The sequence below is a fragment of the Panulirus ornatus genome, chromosome 46, assembly GCF_036320965.1.
Source record: "Panulirus ornatus isolate Po-2019 chromosome 46, ASM3632096v1, whole genome shotgun sequence".
Lineage (NCBI taxonomy): Eukaryota > Metazoa > Arthropoda > Malacostraca > Decapoda > Palinuridae > Panulirus > Panulirus ornatus.
In genome coordinates, this window is record NC_092269.1 from 32,102,836 (window position 1) to 32,110,842 (window position 8,007).

Consider the following 8,007-nt stretch of genomic DNA (forward strand, 5'->3'; position numbering starts at 1 on the left):
ATATATATATATATATATATATATATATATATATATATATATATATATATATATATATATATATATATATATAGAGAGAGAGAGAGAGAGAGAGAGAGAGAGAGAGAGAGACATTCCACAGGACAAATCTAATTTAGGAAGATTCATTTCCGTAAATGTTACAGGTAAATACAGAGATCTATTTCTGAAACCTGTGGGGTAAATCTAGTTTACGACGTTTCTGTTTTGTAAGAACATTAAAAGGCAAATCTAGTTTGGCAAAATCTATTTGTATATAAACATTACTCGTAAATCTATTTTAGGATATTTTTTTCGGATAAACATTACGCGTAAATCTAGTTTAGGAAGATGTATTTGCATAAACATTACATATAATTCTGGTTTAGGGAGAATTATTTGCATATACATTGGTTAAATCTAGTTTAATAGCAAATCTAGTTTAGGAAGATGTATATCTATAGACATTACAGGTAAACTTAGTTTTAGGAAGATTTATATCTATATACATTACAGCCAAATCTAGTTTAGGAAGAATTATATCTATGCACATTACAGGTAAACCTAGATGAGGAAGATTGATATCTATAAACATTACTGGTAAATTTAGTTTAGGAAGATTTCCATCTATAAACATTACAGGCAAATCTAGTTTAGGTATTTATATCTATAAACATTACTGGCAAATCTAGTTTAGGAAGAATTATATCTATGCACATTACAGGTAAACCTAGATGAGGAAGATTTATATCTATAAACATTACTGGTAAATTTAGTTTAGGAAGATTTACATCTATAAACATTACAGGCAAATCTAGTTTAGGAATATCTATTTGTATAAACATTACAAATAAATCTTATGAGAGAACAAGGCTCCACGGCAAAGAAATTTTTGCTTGGTTAAACAGAAGGGGTGAAGAGAAAACTGCTGACCTCCGGCTTGACCTCTCGCAGGTCAGCTCGGGTCAGGCCTGGCATGCGGGTGTTTGCTGCGTCAGGTCCAACGGCCTGGTCACAGTGAGGACCAGGGGGGGGGGGGGGTTGTTAAGGGGTCGAGATGACGCCAGAGGGGTACAAGTGGAGAAGGTGGTGGTGGTGGTGAGGTATTGGCACCATGCTGGGGTAGTAGGTGGGCGCTCCTGGGGTAGATGTGGGGTACAAGTGGTGGTGGTGGGGTATTGGCACCATGCTGGGGTGGTAGGTGGGCGCTCCTGGGGTAGATGTGGGGTACAAGTGGTGGTGGTGGGGTATTGGCACCATGCTGGGGTGGTAGGTGGGCGCTCCTGGGGTAGATGTGGGGTACAAGTGGTGGTGGTGGGGTACTGGCACCATGCTGGGGTGGTAGGTGGCGCTCCTGGAGTAGATGTGGGGGAGAAGGGGTGGTGGTGAGGTATTGGCACCATGCTGGGGTGGTAGGTGGGCGTTCCTGGGGTAGATGTGGGGGAGAAGGGGTGGTGGTGAGGTATTGGCACCATGCTGGGGTGGTAGGTGGGCGCTCCTGGGGTAGATGTGGGGGAGAAGGGGTGGTGGTGAGGTATTGGCACCATGCTGGGGTGGTAGGTGTCGCTCCGGGGGAAGATATGGGAGAAGGAAGGAGGAGGTTAGCATGAGATGGGGTTAAGAAGAATGGGTTGCAAGGGAGTTGGGGTCACGGGGGTTGGCTGGGGAAGGTTACGTCTTTAAGCCTGGGGGTAGAGGAACCCCACGAGGGTAGGGGAAGGAGGTGAAGAGGTTTCGAGGGCAATAAGGTAAGAGGTGAGGGGTGAAGGTATGGGGGAAAAAAGCGGGGTGGCGGTTGGGTTGTGGGGTGAGGCCGGGCCCCTTGTAAGATGGGGGTTGGGTCAGGCTGGAGGATGAGGTTGGGATCCAGTAGAAAGCCAAGGGTGTGGGAAAAAAAAAATAGGGGAAAGGGTGAATATGGGTGGGGTTACGACGGATGGGAAGGAATGGGAATGGGAGGGGAAGGGGGTACCAAAGTTACGTCGGGAGAGAACTGAGGGAGAGGGAGTAGTGTTACGTGGGAGGGAAGGGACAGGCGGTCTGAGGTTGGCATACGATGGAAAAGGAGGGGCGGAGGTGTGGACATGCTTGGCTGGAGGAGTGGCTGGGATGGTCACGGAGTGGAGCACAGGAGGAGGAGTGGACGATGCGATGGAGGAAAACGGTGGTGATGGAGATTATGCTGCTGGACTGGAGTGGTATGAAATGGTGGTGGTGGTGGGAGGAGGAGGAGGAGGAGGAGGAGGAAAGGTGTTGTTCTGTGTGTGTGTGTGTGTGTGTGTGTGTGTGTGTGTGTGTGTGTGTGTGTGTGTGTGTGTGTGTGTGTGTCGGGAAGGAAACGCCCCGTGGTTTCCGAACGAGGAAGGAGGGGAAAAAAAAAAAGGGGGAAATGCTTGAGGGAGAGAATGTCGGGTATTCCATCTCTCTCTCTCTCTCTCTCTCTCTCTCTCTCTCTCTCTCTCTCTCTCTCTCTCTCTCTCTCTCTCTCTGAAAAACCATTAAGCACCCTGACTCGGGTGCCCTACACACACACACACACACACACACACACACACACACACACACACACACACACACACACACACATACCTACAATGTCCCCTAATTCCGCAGCCAGATTCCTCCCAAACCCCGCAGGAAGTACATCATTATCACACAAATTTTCTTCCAATGAAAACACGGGAAAAAAATCGGAAACATATATATATATATATATATATATATATATATATATATATATATATATATATATAAGGTAGTACATTCGCGTTCTGGGGTCGTACAATCGTGTTCTGGGGTCGTATAGTCGTGTTCAGGGATCATAAAGTAGTGTTCTGGGTCGTATAGTCGTGTTCAGGGGTCATAAAGTAGTGTTCTGGGTCGTATAGTCGTGTTCAGGGGTCATGAAGTCATGTTCTGGGGTCGTACAGTCGCGTTCAAGGGTCGTACAGTCGCGTTCAAGGGTCGTACAGTCGTGTTCAGGGGTGATAAAGTCGCGTTCTGGGGTCATGAAGTCGCGTTCTGGGGTCGTACAGTCGTGTTCTGGGGTCATAAAGTCGCGTTCTGGGGTCGTACAGTCGTGTTCAAGGGTCGTAAAGTCGCGTTCAAGGGTCGTACAGTCGCGTTCAAGGGTCGTAAAGTCGCGTTCAAGGGTCGTACAGTCGTGTTCTGGGGTTATACAGTCGCGTTCAAGGGTCGTAAAGTCGTGCCTACTGTTGCAGTACATACGCAATCAAGAGCTTAGCCAAACTGGCCTCCTATGCCGCCGTAAAAGACCAGAAAAAGAACAAAACCCACATTTACCGATGGATGGACCTCCAGCAAACGACGCTCATGGAGGAACAGTAAATGAAAAGAAAAAAGAAATATATATATAAAAGACGTTCTTCTGGCGTGACTGGAACTCTCTATCCAGGACAGACAGCGACGTAGATTACCCCCTCATGCACATATACCCTTGCCCGACACCTATCCTCCAGCACGGGTTATTACGCGTCCTGGATTCGCCCTACTACTGCTATTGTTATTTTTTTTCCTTAACGATCGCTAATTCCACGATACCTACCGAAAATATTCCGGAATCTTGTATTACTTTGAGGAGGGGATGCTCCGTTGCCATGGCGCCCCCCCCTAATGACTGACATCAAGCGTCCTGGAATTATTGGAAATGAGAGTCAAACTCAGTCTTAAATGTGACTTACATGACGGAGGGCAAGAAACCCCGCCGCACACATTACGGCATCGCGACGCCCTTTGAAAACATACACGCCTGAGGACAAGCCCTGGACACCACGGGGGAAGGACGGTGCTCTCTGTCACCCTTACCAAACACCCTCAGGCACTGTGGTCATGTCCTGGTGGTGGGAGGAGACGAGGACAGAGGGTTAAGGCAGTGGGGACACCTGGAATGCAGAGGAGGGAGAGAACTTGCGCCGGAAGATGGCTACTGGAAGACTCAACCTGGTCTCTCTCTCTCTCTCTCTCTCTCTCTCTCTCTCTCTCTCTCTCTCTCTCTCTCTCTCTCTCTCTCTCTCTCTCTCTCTCTCACACACACACACACACACACACACAGGAAACCTACGCCAGCCCAACGCCCTGCGTCAGCCGGATTCCCCAACACCAGGGCTCTGACGACCACAGGGTGGGAAAACCCCCTGACAACCTGATGGTCAACACTGAAGGGCAGGTTGAACACGCCTGTGCCTCTGGTCCTCGAGCCATATGCCAAGGGTTTCCCCCCCAACCCCTTTACACACGGCATGTACCCCTCGGGAGCCACTGGAAATGTCGTGCATAAGAACCAGACGATGCGACACCCAGCACGACAGCACGACTCTTGCGCGCGCGTGGTCGCCTGTTCTCTGACCTCTGGGGTCAGGAAAAAGGCCAAGCCACCATACCCATGATTCACCTCGTCGTGCTCAAAGATCGTGCCATCGTGTTTCTAAGAGTCGCACCGTCGTGCTCAATGGTCGTGTCGTCGTGCTCTAGGGACGCACTGTCGTGTTCCAGGTACCTCCTTACGGTACACATACACCACTGGTTGAAAAGCGCCCTCCCCCCCCCTCCCCCAACCCTGTGGCAACCAGCGCTCTCACACACCGTGGCAACTGAACCCTTCAAGCTCCAACGTCAAACCCTCATCCTGCGTGCCATATGGCAACACGAACTCCTACAGCTCAAAGCAATGTGGCAGATGGATCCATACACCAACTACGTCAATTCTACGACCCTCCACATCCTGCGGAAACCCTACCCACCATGGTACCTCATGTACAATCTTCTTCGCTGAAGACCAGACGCTTGTGGTAATGGATGGTCGATTGCCCTACAAAATATTATTTTGTTTTTTGTAAGTTACGAATGTTCTCTTCGCCCAAGTGTACCTGGACAAGGGAGTAAACACGTCAGTTAAATGCACAGATATGCAACGTGCTTGTGTTTTACGTCGCAGTAAAACACCCTGAAACATACTCTTTAATCTAATATATATATATATATATATATATATATATATATATATATATATATATATATATATATATATATATATATAAAGCTCTCGGGATATGCATTAACTAATTGAAATATTGATAGAAATATAACACATGACGCGGAAAACATTGCAAGCTGCATAATTGGGGGGTTCGACTCCCTTAAAACACCTATAAACCTTTCGTACGCAAAATCTGCGTCACATTTTATCATTAATTTCACCTAAACGTAACATTTTCTTACCATGGTTTCTGACCCGGTAAACTAATACAAATGACCATTCGCTAACATGCGTGAGCGCTGCACCTTTCGTTCCCTGATAGACAATGGAGAGCGAGTTTAATTTACATTTAAGATGTTAGACCACACTCCTGCTGCCTTGTTCTCTCTTCGTATTGTAGAACTACACTTTCCATATCCCTAAAACTTGGCTTTAAGGTGCTTTATTCTATACCCGCAACCCGGTCAGTGATCAAACTTCCCTAATAAGAGCCTGATCAACCAGACTGTTCAATTCTGCAATGACCCATACTTACATGCAACAAAACCTCTCTTGTTTGGTACACTGGAGAAGACAATATGGCATTGGAGAGCTCCAAGGGAATTAATGTGCCAGGTCAATACAAACAGAACGTTGAACAGGCTATTACAGATTCCTTAATACACCCTTAACCGTACGCTAATGAATGAATTCAATAGTCGTATGATCATTTCAGTAAATCACTTACTGTCCCACACAATGCAAAGAGTGGGGCAGAACAGGCTAGTGAGTCCCTTCCCACTCTAATTTCTAATTCTGTACCATCCACACCCTTCGTAATATTTTTTTTCTCCTCTTCTTCATCAAAAGCAAATCAACATCTGGAGATTAAGGGAGGAAACCTTGGCTCCTCTTACCTCACTACCATCTCGTTCAATACACATGCAAACCGGAGGCCACGGGAGAAGAACACAAGTCGAGAGGGGGAGGGGGACGCGCAGAACACAAGGGGGGCGCCACGGACGGAGAACGAAAAAAAGCCATTTTAAACCAGCGAGCACAAACACTTTTGGCCATGCGAGCGACGGGCGGTAAGGGGCCGCTGGTAAGATGAAAGAGGCACAACGGCAACAATCAAGAAGATGTTTCCGACGACAGATGGGAGTGCTCGTGCTGACAATGGTTGTTCGCCAGGGGTACGACCGACCAACCAGCCAACCAGCCAGCCAGCCAGACACCCAAGGTTGGAAACCCACACCCCCACCCTCGAACTCAGCCACGTCTCAGTCTCCTTCCCCGAGGAAGTCCTCACGTCTGCTGTTGCCACGCCAAGAGCTTGATGTTCTAGGTATTTAAAACCCCTTGGAGCATGTCGGTAACGACCCAAAGAGACCACACGACGGAACGACCCTCGAGCAAGATGGTACGACCCCTGAATAAGGACGGTACGACCCTGACGGTATGACGACCCCACACTTACGGGCGAGGTCAAAGGCCATGCCATCACACCCCAATGGCTGTCGGTCGTGCTCGAAGGTCGTACCGCCATGCTCAGGAGAGGGTCAGGCACCTCCATGCACAAAATCACTGTAGTGTACTACATCATTCCTACAGTGGGAGACCAACAAAACCTACTGGTTCACCAGATGCTATTAATGGAGTGTGGGGGAGCAGTCCGCGACCACTAGGTCTCCTAGTCAGGACCTCCAGACTCTACCCTCCGCTGTAATGCTACACACTTGTCCCCTCGCCCCTCACCACCACTCGGGTCCGTGGACAGATCAAACAGCCATGGTGACACTGACCGGGCTATTTATGCATCGCAACAGCCTTCCTCTGTTTCCCCGTGGCTCGCGAGGATATCGAGACATCAACCCGGGGGAAGGAGGAGCGTGTCGCCACAGCAGCACCAAGGTGCATTAGCTGTCTCCGTGTTCGACGCTGTGCCTCTGCTGTTCCGCGCGCAAGAGATTTAAGCGGTTGCTAACACCTTACTGTCCTTCCCTGTCCGTCAGGTGCAGGGAAATTAACCATCTGTTATTGGGTACAAGTGCCGGAGAGTGGTGGTGGTGGTGGTGGAGGAGGAGGAAGGGTGAGGTGTCTTCACACCTCTACCACCGTACACAATGTGATGACGGCATTTTTAAGTCACTGGGCCTGACGAACAACACGACTCGACGAGAACAACACAAAGACACATATTGGAACCAGCGGCTTCGAACCTCCACCTTTAAGGTCGTTCAAAGAATCAAGTTCCACCCACCCTCAAGGTACTACCCTTCTCAAGAGGGTCGGGGTGGGGTAGCATTCATCGAATATGTACTACCTCTTTACAAACTCAAATCTCCCGCGTTCGGTCTCTTACCATCCAAAATGAATTCTTCATCAGCAAATCATAAGTCCCCGAATCCTATCTGTATAGATCTACCTGCTTGGACCTAATCATGGGGATATCCACACCTTTTTTCCCCCGACATGGAGAACGCCCTCAACTTGAGTGATGCTTATCAAGGTGTCCTTTGAACAAAGAAATTCTATTTGCTACACTGTTGTGTAGCCCCATCGCAGGTGCTTGCCAGGAGTCGACCAGAAGCTTAGCTTGGCTACCGCCCGTTCCAGCGATCGGTAAAGAATAGGCTTCACACAGAATAACATCCCTCCTGTATAAGGTAGCGCACGGGGCGTGCATAGGGCACGTCCACAACGCTGATGTATAAAGCCTGCGTCCCTCTCTCTCTCTCTCTCTCAGTGGCCGAGGCGACCCGGCTTGTATGCCTCTCTCTACATGACACCAGTCAGGTCCCCGCCCTTGTATACGCCTTGCGTATATTCCCGGGCGTATATATTTCCCATTCCCCGTGCATGTATGCCGCCGCTTGTGCATGTTGCCTAATCTGTCCCGCTCTCAACAGGGAGCGATATTTGGAAAAGCCTTTTCTACCCCCCGCTGCCCTCCCGCGCCACCACCACCACTAGGACCATCCTCCTCTCCTCCCCCGACCTGTGTCAGTTAAGCTCCATCGCGAGCGGCCGGC